The sequence below is a fragment of the Mesoplodon bidens genome (assembly GCF_964165515.1).
Source record: "Mesoplodon bidens genome assembly, contig: HAP1_SCAFFOLD_306, whole genome shotgun sequence".
Taxonomy (NCBI): Eukaryota; Metazoa; Chordata; class Mammalia; order Artiodactyla; family Ziphiidae; genus Mesoplodon; species Mesoplodon bidens.
The window spans coordinates 423,003-432,567 of record NW_027671892.1 but is presented as its reverse complement, the minus strand read 5'-3'; the positions used below and the strand labels follow the sequence as shown (position 1 = coordinate 432,567).

At 44.1% G+C, this 9,565-nt stretch overlaps 1 long non-coding RNA gene across 1 annotated transcript in view; it reads left to right on the top strand.

The window, feature by feature from the left end:
- The first annotated feature begins 499 nt into the window (after window positions 1-499).
- LOC308610858 overlaps window positions 500-9,565 on the top strand; it is a 308,372-nt gene continuing 299,306 nt past the window's right edge. The window contains exon 1 of the long non-coding RNA XR_014014682.1: window positions 500-513. This is a non-coding gene — a long non-coding RNA (uncharacterized lncRNA). The remainder of the gene's footprint in view (window positions 514-9,565) is intronic.

Genomic DNA, 9,565 nt, shown 5'->3' with positions numbered 1-9,565 from the left:
AGAGACTTGGGGTGAAAATGTTCATGGAGTATTGTGATGACAGGGGTCATGGAACATTGTGATGACTAGGGAATTGATCATTGTTGTGATAAGGGTCCCAGATCATTGTGTTGTCAGGTGTCATGGAGTGTTGTGATTACAGTGGTCATGGAGCATTGTGATGATATTGGTCATGGAGCATTGTGATGAGAAGGTCATGGAGCATTGTGCTGAAAATATTCATGGACTACTGTGATGACAGGGGTCATGGTGAACTGTGATGACAAGGGAATGGAGCATGCTGATGACAAGGTCTGGAAGCCTTGTGATGAGAAGACCATGGAGACTTGTGATGAGAAATCTCATGGAGAATTCTGAAGAAATGGGGCATGGAGCATTGTGATTACAGGTGTCTTGAGCATTGTGATGACAAGTGTCATGTAGCCTTGTGATGACATGGCCGCTGAACATTGTGATGGCAGTGATCATGGAGCATTGGGCTGAAAATGTTCATGGAGTATGGTGATGACAGGGGTCATGGAGCATTGTGATGTCTAGGGAATTGAGCATTGTGATTACAAGAGTCCCGGATCATTGTGTTGTCAGGTGTCATGGAGTGTTGTGATGACAGTGGTCATTGAGAATAGTGATGATATTGGTCATGGAGCATTGTGACGAGTAGGTCGTGGAGCATTGGGCTGAAAATGTTCATGGATTATTGTGATGACAGGGGTCATGGAGCATTGTGATGACAAGGGAATGGAGCATGGTGATGACAAGGTCCTCGAGCTTTGTAATGAGAAGAACATGGAGACTTGTGATGACAATTCTCATGGAGCATTCTGATGAAAAGGGGCATGGAGCATTGTGATTACAGGGGTCTTGGAACTTTGTGAAGACTACGGCATGGAGCATTGTGATGAGAAGGCCATGAAGCATTCTGATTACATACGTCATGGAGTTTTGTGATGACAAGGACATGGAGCATTGTGATTACAGGGACCTTGGAGCATTGTGATGAAAAGGGCATGGATCATTGTTATGGAAAAGGCATGGAGCCTTGTCATGACATGGTTCAAAGAGCATACTGACGAAAAGTGTCAGGGAGCATTGTGATGACAAGTGTATTGAGCATTGTGATGACAAAGATCATGGAGCATTGTGATTAGAAGTCCATGGATAATTTTGATGATGAGCATCATGGGGTGTTGTGATGATAAGTGTTATGAAACACTGTGATAACAAGGGTTTGGAGCATTATGATGACAGAGGACATGGAGAATATTTATATCATTTTGATGACAATAGCCTGAAGCATTATGATGATGGGTATGGTGCATTGTGATGACAGGGTTCATGGAGTATTGAGATGAAATGGGTCATGGAGCATTGTGATTAAAAGGGTCTTGGAGCATTGTGATGACAAGGGCATGGAGCATTGTGAATTCAGCGGTCTTGAGCATGGTGACAGCAAGTGTCATGGAACCTTGTGATGATTAGGCCGTGGAACATTGTGATGGCTGGGGTCATGGTGCATTGTTATGACAGTTGTAATGGAGCACTGTGATGAGAAGGGCATGGAACAGTGGTCTGAAATGTTTCATGGATTATTGTGATGAGAATGGGCATGGTGCATTGTGATGACAAGGGCATGGAACACTGTGATACATGGGTCATGCAGGATTGTAATCACAAGAGCATGGAGCATTGTGATGACAAGGTCATCGAGCAATGTGATGGCAAGTGTCATGGAGCTTTGTGATGACAAGGGAATGGAGCAGTGTGATGAGAAAGGCATAAAGTATTATGATGACAAGTGTCAAAGAGCATTGTGATGAAAATTTCATGGAGCATTGAGGGTAAAAAGGTCACAGAGACTGTTGATGACGAGGGCATGGACCACTGTGATGACAAAGGTCATGAAGAATTGTGATGACTGGAGTCACGTAGCATTGTGATGACATGGGGCATGGAGCATTGTGATAACAAGGGCATGGAGCATTGTGATGACAAGGGCACGGAGCATTGGTCTAATAAGTTTAATGGATTACTGCAAGACAGTTGGAATGTTGCTTTGCGATGACCAGGGCATGGAGCATTGTGAAGACCGGGTCATGCAGTATTGTGAAGACTGGTGTCAGAGAGCGTTGTGATGACATATGTAATGGCCCACTGTGATGACAATGGCATGGAGCATTGTGATGGCAAGTGTCATGGAGGATTCTGATGACAAAGGTAATAAAGCATTGTGATGACAATGGCTTGGACATTGTCATGACAAGGGTCATGGAGCATTGTGCTGACAAGTGCATGGAGAATTGTGATGACAAAGGTCATGGAGCATTCTTATGACAAGCTTGTGGAGTATTTTGTTGACAATGGCATGGAGCATTGTGATGAAAATGGCATGGGGCATTGTGATGTAAAAGGCATGGAGACTTTTCATGACAGGGTTCAAGGAGCATTCTGAGGACAAGCGTCAGGCAGCACTGTGATGACCAGTGTATTGAGAATTGTGATGACAAAAGTCATGGAGCATTGTGATGAAAAGGGCATGGAGTATTGTGATGACAGGCATCATGGAGCGTTGTGATGACAAGTGTTATGGAACATTGTGATCACAAGGGTTTGGAGCATTGTGATGACAGAGATCATGGATCATTTTGATTTCACGGAGCATGGAGCATTGTGATGACAAGGGCATGAAACAATGTGATCCCAAGGTTCATGGAGGACTGTGATGACAATGGTAATGGACTATTGTGATGACAAATGCATAGCGAATTGTAAAAAAAAAGTCATGTAGCATTTTGCTGACAAAGGCATGGAGCATTGTGATGAGAGGTGTCATGGAGCACTGGGATGACAAGGGCATGGATCATTGTGATGACAAGGGTCATGGAGCATAGGGATGAAAATGTTCATGGAGTATTGTGATGACTGGTGTCATGGAGCATTGTGATGAGAAGAACATGTAGCCTTGTGATGATATGTCTCATGGAACATTCTAATGAAAACGGGCATGGAGCATTGTGATTACAGGGTTCGTGGAGCACTGTGATGACAAGGGCATGGAGCATTGGGATGAGAAGGCCATGGAGCCTTGTCATCACAGGGTTCAAGGAGCATACTGACGACAATTGTCAGGGAGCATTTTGATGACAAGGGTATTGAGCAATGTGGTGACAAATGTCATAGAGCATTGCGATGAGAAGACCATGGATAATTGTGATGACGAGCGTCATGGGGCGTTGTGATGATAAGTGTTATAGAACATTTTGATCACAAGGATTTGGAGCATTGTGATGAGAGAGGTCATGGAGCATTATGATTTCATTTTGATGACAATAGCATGAAGCATTATGATGTGGGGCATGGTGCATTGTGATGAGAGGCTTCATGGAACATTGAGATGAAAAGAGGCATGGAGCATTGTGATTACAACGGTCTTGGAGCATTGTGATGACAGGTGTAATGGAGCATTGTGATGGCAAGGCCATGGAGCACTGTGATGAGAAGGCCATGGAGCATTCTGATGACATGGGTCATGGAGCTTTGTGACGACAAGGGAATGGAGCAATGTGATGAGAGCGATCAAGGAGCATTGTGATGACAATGACATGGAGCATTGTAATGCCAAGGGTCATGGATCTTTGTGATGACAAAATCATGGAGCATTTTGATTACAAGGGCGTTGTGCATTGTGATGCAAAGGGCAGGGAGCATTGTGATGAGAGGGTCATGGAGCAATTTGATGAAAAGGGTCATGGAACATTTTGATGACAGGGGTTATGGAACATTGTGTGGTCAGGGGTCATGGAACATTTTCATGACAGGGGTTATGGACCATTGTGATGACAGGGGAGTGGGTGTATTGTGATGACTAGTGAGGGAACATTTTGATATCAGTGGTGAGAGAGCACTTTGATAAGACGTGCAAGGAGCATTGTGATGACAAGGTTTATGGAGCATTGTGATGACATGGGTCATGGAGCACTGCGCTGACAACCGAATGGAACACTGTGATGACAAGGGTCATGGAGCATTGAGTTGACAAAGGGACGGAGCATTTTGATAACAAGTGTCACGGAGCATTGTGATGAAAAGTTCATGGAGCACTGTGGTGACAAAGTTCACAGAGCCTTGTGATGATGACGGCATGGATCATTGTGATGACACAGGTCATGAAGCCTTGTGATGACTGGAGTCACGGAGCATTGTGAGAACTGGGGTCATGGAGCATTGTGATAACAAGGCCATGGAGCATTGTGATGACAGGGGTATGGAGCATTGGTCTGACAAGTTTCATGGAAAATTGTGTTGACAGTGGGCATGGCACATTGTGATGACAAGGTCATGCATTATTGTGAAGACAGGTGTCAGGGAGCATTGTGATGACATATTTCATATTCCATTGTGATGACAATGGCGTGGAGCATTGTGATGTAAAGTGATTTGGAGGATTGTGATGACAAAGGTAATGGAGCATTGTGATGACAAGGGCTTGGAGCATTGTGATGACAAGGGTCATGGAGCATTGTGATGACAACGGCCATTGAGAATTTTGATGAAATGGTCGTGAAGCCTTGTGATGACAAAGGCATGGAGCTTGCTATGACAGGGGTTTGGGGCATTGCGATGACATGTGCATGGCGAATTGTGATGACAAAAGCATGTAACATTGTGATGAGAACTGTCATGGAGCACTGTGATGACAAGGACGTGGAGAATTGTGATGACAAGGGACATGGAGCATTTTGATTACCAGGGCATGAAGCATTGTGATGGCAAGTCCGTGGAGCATTGTGATGAGAAGACCATGGATAATTGTGATGACGAGCGTCATGGATCACTGTAATGACAAGGGCTATGGAGCATTGTAATGCCAGGGGACATGGAACATTTTGATGAAAATGGTCACGGAGCATTTTGATGACAGGGGTTATGGAACATTGTTATGTCATAGGTCATCGAACATTATGATGATAAGTGCATGTAGCATTGTGATGACAGGAGTCATGGAACATTTTGATGACAGGGGTGAGGGAGTATTGTGATGAATAGTGATGTAACATTGTGATATCAGTGGTGAGAGAGCATATTGATGAGAAGTGCATGGAGCATTGTGATGACAATGTTAACGGAGCATTGTGATGACAAGATTGTGGAGCAGTGTGATGACAAGCGCATGGTGCATTGTGATGACGTGTGATGGAGCATTGTGCTGACAAGCGCATGGAGCACTGTGATGACAACGGTCATGGAGAATTGTGCTGAGAAAGGCATAGAGTATTGTGATGACCAGGGTCAAAGAGCATTGTGATGAAAATTTCATGGAGCATTGAGGTTAAAATGGTCACAGAGACTGTTGATGACGAGGGCATGGACCATTGTGATGACAAAGGTCATGAAGCTTTGTGATGACTGTTGTCACAGAGCATTGTGATAACAAGGGCATGGAACATTGGTCTAATAAGTTTCATGGATTATTGCAATGACAGTTGGACTGGAACATTTTGATGACAAGGGCATGGAGACTTGCGAAGACCAGGTCATGCAGTATTGTGAAGACTGGTGTCAGGGAGCATTGTGATGAGATATGTAATGGCCCATTGTGATGACAATGACATGGAGCATTGTGATGCCAAGTGTCATGGAGGATTCTGAGGACAAAGGTAATGGAGCATTGTGATGACAATGGCTTGGAGCACTGTGATGACAAGGGTCAGGGAGCATTGTGCTGGCAAGTGCATGGAGAATTGTGATGACACGGGTCATGGAGCATTTGGATGACAAGCTTGTGGAGTATTTTGATGACAATGGCATGGATTGTTGTGATGAAAATGGCATGGGGCATTGTGATGAAAATGGCATGGAGCCTTTTTGTGACAGGGTTTAAGGAGCATTCTGATGACAAGTGTTAGGAGCATTTTGATGAAAAGTGTATTGAGCATTGTGATGACAAAGGTAATGGAGCATTGTGATGAGAAAACCATGGTAAATGGTGATGATAAGCATCATGGGGCATTGTGATGACAAGTGTTATGGAATGTTGTGATCACAAGGGTTTGGAGTATTGTTATGACAGATGTCATGGAGCATTTTGATTTCATTGTGATGACAATAGCGTGAAGCATTATGATGATGGGCATGGTGTATTGTGATGACAGGGTTCATGGATCATTGAGATGAAAAGGGGCATGGAGCATTGTGATTACAGGGGTCTTGGAGCATTGTGATGAGAAGGGTTATGGAGCCTTGTGATGACAAAGCAATGGACCATCGTGATGGTCGGGGTCATGGAGCATTGTTATGACAGTGGTAATGGAGCATTGTGATGGCAAGGGCATGGAGCATTGTGATGAGAAGGCCATGGAGTATTCTGATGACATGTGTCATGGAGCTTTGTGATGACAAGTGCATGGAGCAATGTGATGAGAGTGTTCATGGAGCATCGTGATGACAATGACATGGAGCATTGTGATGCCAAGTGTCATAGATCTTTGTGATGACAAAGGTCATGGAGCATTTTGATGACAAGGGGGTTGTACATTGTAATGAGAAGGGCAGGGAGCATTGTGATGACAGGTTCAGGGAGCAATTTGATGAAAAGTGTCATGGAACATTTTGATGGCAGGGGTTATGGAACATTGTGATGTCAGGGGTCATGGAACATTTTGATGAAACAGGTCAAGGAGCCTTTTGATGACAGTGGTTATGGAACATTGTGATGTCAGGGGTCATCGAACATTGTGATGATAATGCATGTAGCATTGTGATGACAGGAGTCATGGAACATTGTGATGACAGGGGTGAGGGAGTGTTGTGACGAATAGTGATGTAATATTGTGATATCAGTGTTGAGAGAGCATTTTGATGAGAAGTGCATGCAGCATTGTGATGAAAAGGTTTATGGAGCATTGTGATGACAAAATTGTGGAGCACTGTGATGACAAGCGTCACGGAGCATTATGAATACAGGGGTCATGGAGCATTGGGATGACAAGGGCATGGATCATTGTGATGAGAAGGGTCATGGAGCACTGTGATGAAAATGTTCATGGAGTGTTGTGAAGACAGGTGTCAGGGAGCATTGTGATGACATATGTCATGGTCCATTGCGATGACAAGGGCAGGGAGCATTGTGATGCCAAATGTAATGGAGGATTGTGATGACAAATATAATAGAGCATTGTAATGATTAGGGCTTGGAGCATTATGATCACAAGGGCCATTGAAAATTTTCATGACAGGGTCGTGAAGCACTGTGATGAAAAGTTCCTGGAGCACTGTGATGACAATACCATGGAGCCTTGTGATGACAAGGGTCAGGGAGCATTGTGCTGACCAGTGCATGGAGAATTGTGATGACAAGGGTCATGGAGCATTCTGATGACAAGCTTGTGGAATATTTTGATGACAGTGGCATGGAGCATTGTGATGAAAATGGCATGGGGCATTGTGAGGAAAATGGTATGGAGCCTTTTTGTGACAGATTTCAAGGAGCATTCTGACGACAAGTGTCAGGGAGCATTGTGATGACAAGTGTATTGAGAATTGTGATGATAAAGATCATCGAGCATTGTGATGAAAAGGGCATGGAGTACTGTGATGACAGGCATCATGGAACGTTGTTATGACAAGTGTTATGGAACTTTGAGATCACAAGCGTTTGGAGCACAGTGATGACAGAGGTCATGGATCATTTTGATTTCAAGGAGCATGGAGCATTTTGATGACAAGGGGATGAAGCGATGTGGTCACAACGTTCATGGCGGATTGCGATGACAATGGTAATGGAGTATTATGATGACAAGCGCAAAGAGAATAGTAATGACAAAGTCATGTAGCATTTTGCTGACAAAGGCATGGAGCATTGTGATGACAGGTGTCATGGAGCTCTGTGATGACAAGCGTCATGGAGCATTGTGAATAGAGGGGTCATGGAGCATTGTGATGACAAGTGCAAGGAGCATTGTGATGACAGGGGAACGGATCACTGGTCTGACAAGTTTCATGGATTATTGTTATGACAGTGGACATTCTGCATTGTGATGACAAGGGCATGGAGGATTGTGACGAGAAGATCATGGAGTATTGAGAAGACAGGTGTCAGGGAGCATTGTGATGCCATAAGTCATGGTCCATTGCGATGACAATGGAAGGGAGCATTGTGATGCCAAATGTAATGGAGGATTCTGATGCCAAATATAATGGAGCATTGTGATGACTGGGGCTTGGAGCATTATGATAACAAGGGCCATTGAGAATTTTCATGACAAGGTCATGAAGCATTGTGACGATAAGGTCCTGGAGCATTGTGATGAGAAAACAATGGAGCCTTGTGATGACAAATCTCATGGAGCATACTGATGAAAAGGGGCATGGAGCATTGTGATTACAGGGGTCTTGGAGCTCTGTGATGACAAGGGCATGGAGCATTTTGATGAGAAGGCCACGGAACATTCTGTTGACATGTGTCATGGAGCTTTGTGATGACAAGTGCATGGAGCATTGTGATTACAGGCGACTTAGAGCCTAGTGATGACAAGTGTCATGGAGCCTTGTGATGACAAGACCGTGTAACATTGTGATGGCAGGTTTTATTGAGCATTGTTATGACAGGGGTAATGGAGCATTGTGATGAGAAGGGCATGGAGCATTGTGATTAAAAGGTTTATGGAGCATTGCCATGACAAATTTGAGGACCGTTGTGATGAAAACGGGTGGCACATTGTGATGATAAAGATCATGGAGCATTTTACTGACAAAGGCAAGGAGTATTGTGATGACAAGGGTCACGGAGCATTGTGATGAAATGTTCGTGGAGCATTGTGGTTACAAAGGTCACAGAGCCTTGTGATGACGCGGGCATGGACCACTGTGATGACAAATGTTATGAAGCACTGTGATGCCTGGAGTCACGGAGCACTGTGATGACATATGTCATGGTCCATTGCGATGACAATGGCAGGGAGCATTGTAATGCCAACTGAAACGGAGTATTGTGATAACAAAATATAATGGAGCATTGTGATGACTAGGGCTTGGAGCATTATGATGATAAGGTGCGTTGAGAATTTTCATGACAAGGTCTTGAAGCATTGTGATGACAAGGTCCTGGAGTATTGTGATAAGAAAACCATGGAGGCTTGTGATGACAAATCTCATGGAGCATACTGATGAAAAGTGGCTGGACCACTGTGATTACATGGTTCTTGGAACATTGTGATAACAAAGGCATGGAGCATTGTTAGGAGAAGTCCAAGGAGCATTCTAATGATATGCATCATAGAGCTTTATGACGACAAGGGCATGGAGCATTGTGATTACAGCGGTCTTGGAGCATTGTGATGAAAAGGGCATGGATCATTCTGATGAACAAGGCATGGAGCCTTGTCATGACAGGGTTCAAGGAGCATACTGACGACAAGTGTCAGGGAGCATTTTGATGACAAGTGTATTGAGCATTGTGATGACAATGGTCATGGAGCATTGTGATGAGAAGAACATGGATAATTGTGATGACGAGTGTCATGGGGCATTGTGAGGACAAGTGTTATGGAATATTGTGATCACAAGGGTT